This window comes from Salvelinus sp. IW2-2015, linkage group LG33 (assembly GCF_002910315.2).
Source record: "Salvelinus sp. IW2-2015 linkage group LG33, ASM291031v2, whole genome shotgun sequence".
Taxonomy (NCBI): Eukaryota; Metazoa; Chordata; class Actinopteri; order Salmoniformes; family Salmonidae; genus Salvelinus; species Salvelinus sp. IW2-2015.
The window spans coordinates 3707439-3718677 of NC_036872.1; the positions used below are offsets into that span (position 1 = coordinate 3707439).

At 47.0% G+C, this 11239-nt stretch overlaps 1 long non-coding RNA gene across 1 annotated transcript in view; it reads right to left on the minus strand.

Moving 5' to 3' along the window:
* Positions 1-7869, minus strand: part of LOC139023600 (uncharacterized) — a 457670-nt gene extending 449801 nt beyond the window's left edge. The window contains exon 1 of the long non-coding RNA XR_011474755.1: positions 7713-7869. This is a non-coding gene — a long non-coding RNA (uncharacterized lncRNA). The remainder of the gene's footprint in view (positions 1-7712) is intronic.
* Between the last annotated feature and the right edge of the window lie 3370 nt (positions 7870-11239).

Here is an 11239-nt window from a genome sequence, read left to right on the forward strand (position 1 = left end):
ATCAGTGTAGAAGTGGAGGAGACAGGGTTAAAGAAGGATTCACAAGCCTTGAGCCATGGATTGTATGTGTGCCATTCAGCGGGTGAACGGGCAAGACTAAAAATATTTAAGTGCCTTTGAACGGGGTATGGTAGTAGGTGCCAGGCGCGCCGGTTTGAGTGTGTCAAGAACTGTAACGCTGCTGGGCTTTTCACACTCAACAGTTTCCCCGTGTGTCATCAAGAATGGTCCACCACCCAAAGGACATCCAGCCAACTTGACACAACTGTGGCAAGCATTGGAGTCAACACGGGCCAGCATTCCTGTGGAACGCCTGTCGATTCCTAGTAGAATCCATGCCTGACCAATTGAGGCTGTTCTGAGGGCAAAGGGGGTGTAACTCATATTAGATAGGTGTTCCTAATGTTTTGTACACTCAGTGTAGATTCAATATGTAACACTACAATCAACAACATTAGCCCCATTGTACTCCTGGTATTTCATGGGTCTGTGGTAGTGCTGTATAGCCTATTCACTTGGTGATGGTCTGTTGCTGTTCAGCTCTGCTATGCTCCACCGCACAGGGGAAGGCAGGCTAGGCAGGGAGTTTTGGCAGAAGCTCAAAGCACAAGTGGACTTGTTATGCTGCGGTAATGACAGACCACAAGTGTATTCGGCGCACTCTCAGTATCAAACACACTCGCTCACTCTTTTTTTTTCCTCCCTCTTCCCTCTCTCTCTCTCTCTCTCTCTCTCTCTCTCTCTCTCGTCTCTCTCTCGTTCCCTCCTTCTCTCTCTCTCTAACTCTCTCATCCTCTTTCTTTTTTTTTTTCTTTTCTCCCTTTTCTCTCTTCTTTTCCCTCCTCTCTCTCTCTCTCTCTCTCTCTCTCTCTCTCTCTCTCTCTCTCTCTCTCTCTCTCTCTCTCTCTCTCTCTCTCCTCCCTCTCTCTCTCTCTCTCTCTCTCTCTCTCTCTCTCTCTTCTCTCTCTCTTCTCTCTCTCTCTCTCTCTCTCTTCTCTCTCTCTCTCTCTCTCTCGCTCTCTCCCCCTCACACTTACCTCACTTCACCTGTTACACCGCAATGTGTCCAAAGGCAACAGCGATGAAGATGATGTTTATATATGTTTACAAATAAGATAAATAATGAGAGAGAGAGAGAGAGAGAGAGAGAGGAGAGAGAGAGAGAGAGAGAGAGAGAGAGAGAGAGAGAGAGAGAGAGGGAGAGAGAGAGAAAGAAGAAGAGAGAGAGAGAGAGAGAGAGAGAGAGAGAGAGAGAAGAGAGAAGAGAGAAAAAAGAGACAGACAGAAAGACCCAGACTGACAGAGAGAGAGAGAGAGAGAGAGACGAGGAGAGAAAAAGAGAGACAGACATACAGACCGACAGAGAGAGAGAGAGAGAGGCTCAGTATAATAAGTGAGTGTCCTCAGGTGGCCATGTAACCCCTGTGTGACCCTGGTCAGCAGCAGAGCAGCCAATCACATGTGCGTGACTGATCGGCCATTTGTCTGTATCTGGGTGCTGGCGTGTGTGAGTAAACACTACCAGAAAACGGACGTGCAACACAATAAGTATATAGACGAGTTAATCAGTCCATGGCCTTACTTCCTCTTGGTAGCTCCTTGAGCTCTCGCTCTGTTTTCTCCGAGACACCATCCCAAGGGACTCCGGTCACGGATGATGTTGTTGTTGTCGTTTATTGTTGTTGTTTCCTTCCTGAAAAGCTATTAGCGCCGCTGCCTACTCAGAGCCGGGTTAGTGGACCACTTCATTCACCACCGTTGGGTTGTCTTGGCAGCCAGACAGAGAGCGCTTTAGCATGAACAAGAAAATCGCGCGCCCTCCGCCGATGCCACGCAAATTGCCCGATATGTTTTTGTGACAATTAAACATCTCTTCAGAGATTACATTTGTTTTGTCTTTTTTTTTTTTATGGCTCTTGCCCTTGTTTTTTTCTCTCCCTCTCGTTCTCCCTCGCTCAGTGATTTGAGTCGCCCAACTCCAAATTAAAGCGCTCACTTCATCAACCGTGTTGCAGTTGAGTGCCCGTTTCGTGACACAATGCTGTCTCCCCAATTAGGGCTGCAAATAAAGCTGCTAGAGCTGCAGGCTTCGGGCTAGGGTTGGACAACACAACAGGTTTGTTGTAAGGATACCATCTCTCGCTCTTTCTTTCTCCCTCCTCTTCCCTCTCTCCCTCTTGCTCTCCCTCCGCCTACCTCCCCGCGTAGTTTGTCCCTCTTCTCTGACCTCTCGACCACATCCAGCGAGGCTCCTGGGCCAAAATGGAATAACCACGAAAACCGAATCCCCCTCCATCAGCCTCTTTCTTACCAAGCAACAGACTGAAGGTAGAAACGCTGCCTGTTTGCTGAGGAAATGCAGATTGCTGCAAAATGGAGTATTGTATGCCCTAAAAACTAGAACTAACTCTATGTCCAAACTGACACTCAAATGTAAACACGGATCTGTAAGCAGGTTATGTGTTGTAGTCCTGTCTGACTGCTAATACGCTCCCAATTAGAACGTTTAATCAAAGACATGCTGTATCGACGTGTCTGTCCTCGTACAGTAACGTGTGAACGGTCCCAGGCCGGAGTCGCCGCAGAAGGCATCAGACCGCCAGTGTTCAGTGTACCAGCCCTCTAGCAGCTAGGCCAGTCCCCTCTCTGAAAGCATGCTCACTATTCTAGCTCTTATTGCTGGGTGAGGAAGGTCAATGGACTAATCGAGGCAGCACTGTTTCCATTGGACAGCGGGGCACGGTGTGGCGAGACCTGAACGTGAACTGTTGAACCTTTCTCATAATAACAGTATCACTACTTCGCTGTAATGCTGTTCAATGTTACATTTAAGCCTTCCGTAAGCGGGATTTATAGAATAATACCCTTGTGGAGGCTGTTTACACACAATCCTACACACCCCGGCCACACCGCCAGCGCTACCCGCTACCCCTCCTCCCCCCGCCTCCAATCACACTTTAATAGGTCTAGTTTGAGCCAATGCCAGCATAAGCGTACACTTGGTTTCTCCTTGGTTAACTTTAATGGAGCTACAAAATATGTCCCCAATTGCCGGTGTACACCTTCATGGTTTGTCCGGCGGATTTGGAAAATTGGAAGAGACGGAAGCCCGAGTAAAAAAGTCCCAGTAATTGGGTGTACCCTAGTGTTCTGGGGTCACCTCATGTGTGCTGTGCCATGTCTCTCGGATCACAGCGGTGGGAACAGGAGGATGAGAGGAGGAAGTGGAGAAAGGGAGCAGATAGGAGAAAGAGGGAAAGCGGGGTAAAGACGGGGTGAGGGAGGGACCGCGGAGGAGAGAGATGTGTGTCATACCTAGAGAGGGGAAAGAGGGATATAGAGTTACATGTGAGTGGAGAGAGAGGAGAGAGCAAGTAGCAGAGGGCGTGGAGGGGAATGGAAGGAGGGCGAAGGGAGAGATGATGAAAGACAGCAGAGGGTAAAGGAGGACAGGGACAGACTGAAGACTGAGGACAGGAACAGCTCTGAAAAACAGAGCCTGAGGATACAGGTTGGGGGTCCTATATCAGGCTGTGGGTTAAGGGTAGGTGAAAGAGTCACACTCCCAAAGTGTAAGGTCTAATGCAGGCAAGCACAACCGCCGCTTACATCCAGCCTCCCTGCCCGCTCTGTATCCACAGTAGACACTAAACACACACAATATTCAGTTGTCCTCAGACCCCTTCTAATCAAATAGTGTGGAGGTTTTATTGTGTAGTATCTGGTGCTCTAATTCATTTCAGAGAAAAATTGGTGTGCTTCCTTCAGCAAGACCACTACTGTTATTTGAAATTGTTGTCATGTTACAGACAGGGAGTATATTTTGAGACTGTAGAGCCCTCTGAGTTAGGGGCGAAGCTACCCTTCAGGAGAAAACCCATGGTGCTATACTGGTTTTGTGTTTTTGCTAATGGGATTCCTGTAGGTCTTGATTTCATCTTTACCTATTTTTGCTTTTAATCCCATTGTTTCTCTCGTTTCCCTTTTTTGTCCCACTTTATATGGGATTTTGATGGACTAGCGAGCTATTTAACACTGGCTATATTTTTCACAAAACTTAATACAGGCCTATATTTGAAACACCAATGGTGTTTTCCATGGAAATCCTTAGTCTCATAGTCAGCTGGTAATATATGCGTTAGTAACATAGGTATAACAGCATAGCATGAGCCAATCCACTGTAATTGCTTGGATTTTTTATGACTCAACCTCACTGTCTGGCTGATTAATCCAATATACATGTCTTGAATCTTTTGCCTGTGTGTATTGTGCGAATGAACTGAATATTGAATTTCGGCAAAACCACAGAAAACAGCATGTCACGCGAAACTGAATACTTCAATACACAGGGGGGGGAAAAAGAAGGAGGCAGAGAGAAAGAGAAGGAGGAAGAGCACGATAGAAAGACATGTAAGGCCTATGTTCCGTGTCATGTTTCATAAATGATTAAAGATCCACACAGAGAGGGAGAATCCCGGAGCTGCCTGACTGGCTGGCTGAACAACAAGTGGACTGATGAATGATGTCTTGGCTGTAGGACTACTAGTGACAGACGGCTGTTGAGCAGCTCCACTTCACATTCACTCCCATTCATCCAGTGTGTCGAACCAGAGAGTCACCAGATCACAGTGGAACCCTGCGAGAATCCACTGACACCTTGTTGTCCCCTTCACCCCGGCAGATCCATAGCTGGCACAAACAAATACAGTTTATTGGGCGTGATGACCACATGGTGACCACAGTCCAGACGAGTGTGGCGGGGGGGGGTTCACCTCAATTCCAACCGTAACCTCACTCTAGTCCTTTGGCACTGAGGTATGGGGGCATTCGGGCGGGAGGTGAGGATGGGGCTTGTTTGCCCACACGCGATTCCAGAGAGGACACGGTTTTGCAAGAAGTACCTTCTACTTTTAGATCAATCAAAATGCTCACTCAGCGAGACATTAGAGAGCATGGGGATGGTTTTGGGCTGTGTGTGTGTGTGTGTGTGTGTGTGTGTGTGTGTGTGTGTGTGTGTGTGTGTGGTGTGTGTGTGTGTGTGTGGGTGTGTGTGTGTGTGTGTGTGTGTGTTGTGTGTGTGTGTGTGTGTGTGTGTGTGTGTGTGTGTGTGTGTGTGTGTGTGTGTGTGTGTGTGTGTGTGTGTGCGTGTGTGTGGGGCGCATGTGTGTGGTGGGTGTTGGGGACTCAAAGCAGAGAGAAGTGACCGTGGAGTTGATTTTGTAAAGATGAGGCTCGTGTTACAGAGCTCCTGTTCCTATTATCCTGTTCTGTCTGTCAGGGCCTCAGTGCACTTGAGACAGCTGGCCCAGGAACCTGATCCATAGCCCTGGCTCCCCCAGTCAGCCAGCCCCAACCACCACCACCCAAAGATCACAACTGCCTGCCAATCCACCCTCACCCCCACCTCTCACCATACCACCGCTCCTATTCAATGCCGGTGTGTCTTTTGCGAAAAACCTCAATTAAAGATTTGACTGAACACTGAGGGGAGTGCAACTATACAAAAACAGGGACACTCAAAGGATGAATAGAAGAGAGGATAGAGAAGAATGGGAGGATGAATGGTATGGATGTGGCTGGAGGTCTTCACTCCCCTAACTGCTAAAGAGGACCTCTACTCAGTGCCCCCCCCCATCCCCCTCCCCTGCGTGTTAGAGTGAGTTTGGCCCAGGCATATGTTAAGATTCGGTGCTGCTAGTGATTGGTTTGCTGACAATGGAAGTAGAAGGTCAAACCGCTCTGGGTTTTCTTCCTATTGCCAGTTTTATTTCTACTTACCCTCCTCAACCTACGATTCATTATCAAGGCTCAACATGGAAACAGTGGGCTGAGATTCACACTTTTCTTCTGCTTTCTTTCAGTCCCTTTTCTCTTTCCACGCCCGGAGCTTCACATTGAACTTGACACTGTAGAGCACTCGTGTTGTCCCACCATTGATTTTGCGTGATTTTGCTGGTGGATCTGTTTTTTGTTGGTCCGCTGGATGTTCTGGTGTATATTTTGTGGCAGTCACAGTGCTGTTCCTGTCTCCAGGGTGTTATTTTAACCACAGGGTTGCTAGGGGGGGGTGGGGGGGTTCATCCTCCCAGTGTTCTCTGATGATGCTTAGCTTCCCAAAACTGACATCTGTCAACAAGATGGACTGATAGGTTTAAGCCCCCCAGGTTTTGTACTCATGACTTTCATTTTCCATCAAGTTCCTCAGATGCGTAGGCCAGGGGGGCAGGAACGGGTGGGGTGGGAGAGGGAGGATATGTAGAAAGAATTTGGGATTGGCTGTCAACAAAGCTCCAGGCAGAACATGTGACCAGGTTTGCCACAGCTGTCTCGCTCACCATTTTAGGCCAAAGGTCAGTGGGTGAGACGGACCAAACATTTATTTTACTGTCCACATCAACACGCACTTTTCAAAATGACCAATTTCTCTCTCCTCTCAGGATCTGCAGAATGATGTTACGGCAAAGAGGGCCCGTCATCGTTCCACTCTTTTTCATGAACGCGGTAAAATGATTATTTCATCTTGCCTAGGATAAGAAACGTCTTCAGTGTGTTAGCATGTCTTTTGTCACATGGGTATTTTGTCAACTCGGCTGAACCTAAGTTCTGCCAGTACCTCCCCCACCCTCGCATCACCCTCTTCTGTCCCCTCGACTCTATTCCCCTCGATCCAAACTGGCCCGTGTCAAATCTCGCAGCCCTGTCTTCATGGAGTCGCGAAAGGCGCTTCTGGAGTGAATAATTGGGAACAGGATAAGTCCCACCTTAAATCCCACCATGAGGCTCCAACAGGGTTCCACATGTAATTCTAAGCCCTATTATTGGGCTACTAATGCTGGTGCAGGATGGCGAATCACGGCACAGCCTGCAGACATATAAGTATTAGAAATAAATATTCATCGGAAGGAGATAAATATAGAGAGCGGGCAAATCTACCATGAGACTGTGTGTGGAGCCGCAATTTGCGAGCGACGGGGAGAATTTGCAATAGCTCTTTTGGTAATTGATGGATTAAATTCCGTGGCCACGGAGGGAGTTAATGTGCACTATAATTTAGGCAAAAGAAAGCTCAATCAAATGGTGGGTTATTTAAGGAAATGTGTTTTGGCAACGTTTGAGCACCTCATTTTCGGGGGCGGGAAGCATTAGGTGGTATGGTACAGTAGTCGAGTAGTGAAGTGTGCATCCGTATCAGAGTGTTCATCTATCTGTTTATTGACTTCATTACCACTAAATGAGAGCAGTTTAGCCCGGGTGCCGGGTGGATTCTTCGCCCCGCACGGTCCCTTTGAAGTTTAAGTATATGCGTAATATTATTTCACTGAGCCTGGACCAGACAAATTCCTTACGCCTGTTTCCTAAAGATCTCATAGCTCTTTATTTCCATGGTCCACACGCTGATCCCCTCCCTTCACCAGGAAAGTAGCATGCTTCCTCCCGTCAGCCAAATCTTCTCGGAGGTAGTTGTCTATTAAGCAGCTAATTGTCCAATCAGAAGGCTGGCTACTAAGACGGTGTTCCTTTAGCCAGTTCTGAGACACAACATTCACTTCCTGTCTGGATCCTTCATCTATATGAATTATAATCCAGGGTCTGGATGATAACACACCTCAGACTAACGCTTTCCACACGGCAGATTTCCACACTGTACAATGAACCAAATTTCTGTAGCATAGCAGAGGGGCCTGTGTTATAGAAGTCGATATTGCTTCTACGTGTGGCTCAGTTGGTAGAGCATGGCGCTTGCAACGCCAGGGTTGTGGGTTCATTCCCCACGGGGGGGACCAGGATGAATATGTATGAACTTTCCAATTTGTAAGTCGCTCTGGATAAGAGCGTCTGCTAAATGACTTAAATGTAAAATGTAAATGTAAATGTACTAGTGGGTATCCGTTTCAGGAGCTGTAGTGCCTCTGCCATCACGACAGTGAAAGTTAGAATATTACAGATCTGATTTGGTCATGTAAATGGCGTCGGTCTTACGCAACGCTAGTCCGTCAACTGCAGACGAAAGTTATCTGATGTATGACAATGCTCTCAAGGGCCTTCAGATACACAGCACATCGCATCTTTCGAATCATGTTTTATCAGTGAGGTCAGACTGGCTGGTCTTATGATCCTCCAGGTTGATTGCATACACGCACACACTTACCGTACGCACGCAATCAGACACACACATCCCATAGAGCCCAGTGTGATTGATAGGCACGGCAGCGATGCTAGTCACATCTTTGATTGATACACAAAGCACCATAGACATTACTTGTTGTAATTAACCTGCAGGTGCCTATTAAAGCCTGCTGGGTATCATCTCCACACTGCTACCTTCATTTTAATTAAGCATTTTGCTGTATTATAGACCTCCGTTTAACTTCAAACGTGCTATTAGATCATTGCCCCTCTGCGTTCTCAGTGACACGTAGACGAAATGACAGTTTCCGCGGGTGATTCTTGTTTTTGTTCCCGCGGAGAAGCGGAGAGCAGCCGCACAGTATTTGAAAGCTCTCGTTTTGTTGACATTCATTTCGGGGGGTGTATTTCTAAGAGAGCAGGGAGGAGATGACAGCGTTCACTGGGAGATATCTCTTCAGATGGCTCTGGTGCTGTGCTGGGCTCTTCTCCTTCCACCCACTCTTCTTCGGTACATCATGGGGCTCCATGGAACAGAACATTTAGCCTGGAGGAGAAGCCGTGGGTGGGGGTCCATAACTTTTGATGAATGAATACATCTCTGATTCACTTCTCTCTAATCTCCCTGTTTAATCTTCAGCCATCTTTTTTTTCTCCCACTCCCCTCTCTCGCTCTGTCTTTCTCTCTCTCTTTCTCTCTTTCCCTCTTTTTGGCCCCCGCTCCTCACTCAAGACAGCGGTTGCCGGGTTTAATCATAGTACATTGAACTCTTGTCTCTCTGTTCCATGTCTAGTAATCATCTCTATGAGACTTAAAGTCTACTCTCCCGTCCTGTGTGACATGGGTCGGGTGAATTGTGAACTATTGCCATAATAGGCTAGGAGAAATATATTTCAAATGCATCTGGTAAGCTAGTTGGTTAATTAGGTAGGTTGTTCATTCGTAACTGGTCATCTCACTCTAAAGTTAGATAGTGGATTAAGTTGTTAGCTCACAACACTGCTTTAATGCAGATGACAAAGAGGCCAAAAGATAGTTTGAGGTCAACATAGTGAAGTGTGACCCAGACAGACCAAGACAGAACCAGCCAGGCTGGTGGAGCCTACTGTATACCCACACAAAGCTCATCACCCCGGGGCTTGGCCAGGGTGCCCACCCCCCCTCCCCCGCCCTTCCCTCCCTCAGCCCGATAGGGGAACTGATTAAGACATCAAAGAGCTCTGCAGTGTAGATCAAAACCCAGTGCTGACTGGAGCGAGCTGATCCCGTGTAGACTTGCGCTGCATCCCTGCAGTGGGAGATTTGCCAGTCCCAGCAGCGAACGCTGCTCCGCTCCATTAGTATCTTCATGCCAATCGGAGACTCCCCGGGGTTAGACATGTAGCCAAAGATGAGTCAGGGCTGTGCAATCAGCCCATCCATTGAGGCAGGTGCTTTAGCAGCCAAACACCAGCTAACGTCTCTGTGTTCCTGTCTCTGTACTGAAGCTGGTGCTGGGACTGTAGCTCAGGGCCCTGCGTCACCCCCACTGTTTTATCATCCCCAACACCGAGCAACCAGCAGCGCGCCGAGCCGTGCAGCAGCCCTCACACTCTCGATCTCTCTCTCTCTCTCTCGCTCTTTCTCTCTCGCTCTTTCTGAGTCTCTCTCTCCCTCGAGGGGTTTCGTTCGTCTGATTCCACGCTCCAGCTTCTTTAGCTCAACTTTGCCACTATGAAGTTTTTTACTTCTCTCTTATTCCCTGGCTCACACACCCCCTAATGTGGTAACGATCGGAATAGGCAATACAGATATGAGATTTCAAGGAAAGTTTTCCCTCACCGGGAAAGAAAATGTTCACGTTTCATCGAATGCTGCGAGTGTCAATGGAAAGGGTAGAAATTCCCAAAGTCAATGAAGACCAAGTGTGTTGAAAAACCTCCAATAAACTGGTTAGTGAATAGGGAATCACTGGAGTCATTCGAACCTAAGGGGGGTAACATGAGTTTAGTCAAACATAAAGGGAAGTTATGGAATGATCTGATACTTGTCTTTCAGTATGGAAAGATAGATTTGAACTGAGAGCTCATTGTGTGATTTTTGTGTTATTGTTCCTCTGTAACCTGCAGTTATTCCGGAATATTTTTCCTTTTGGGGATATTATTCTGGTTTTGTTTGGAGTAAGTGAGGTCATGGATTGTAAGCTGAGGGACAAAAGCTTTTGGAAACATTTGTTAAAATAACCTTTAATGCCCAATTGACACACATAACAAGACACACATAACAAGATGGCGCCGATAGACGTGGTCTCCCTGTTCATGGCTCCTAAGCATTTCTTTTTTTCTTTTTTTTGTGTTATTTATTACATTATTTGCTCAGAACGTCATGCAGCCGGAAATAACTTTTGGATATTAGACTGGCGGTAACTCGCCAGCATTTTTGACCAGAAATATGACTTTCCTGAATTGGATTCTTTGTTTGTAACACCCAAGGCAATTTCACTTATCCCAGAGACTGCTCCAAGACGCTGCTGGCGAAGAAGAGGTATTCGGAGTGGACTTTTAGTCCGACTCAGGAGACATGCGTATCACCCACCGCTTCAGAGTATTCAGTATTACTCGATAATGTTCAGTCCCAGGACAATGAAGTAGACGAGCTCAGGGTGAGGAATTGCTTCCAGAGTGACATCAGGGATTGTAACATACTATGTTTTACAGAATTATGACTCTCGCTCTGGATATACTGTCCCCGTCCATACAGCCAGCTGGGTTCTCAGTACATTGCGCAGACAGGAATAAGGAACTGTCTGGGAAAAAGAAAGGCGTGGGTGTATGTTTCATGATTAACTACTCATGGTGTGATTGTGATAATGTACAGGAACACAAGTCCTTTTCACCCGACCTTTTAAAAAATATATATATTTCACCTTTATTTAACCAGGTAGGCTAGTTGAGAACAAGTTCTCATTTACAACTGCGACCTGGCCAAGATAAAGCATAGCAGTTCTACACATACAACAATACAGAGTTACACATGGAATAAACAAACATACAGTCAATAAAACAGTAGAAAAATAAAAATGATGTAAGATAAGGGAGGTAAGGCAATAAATAGGCCATGGTGGCAAAGTAA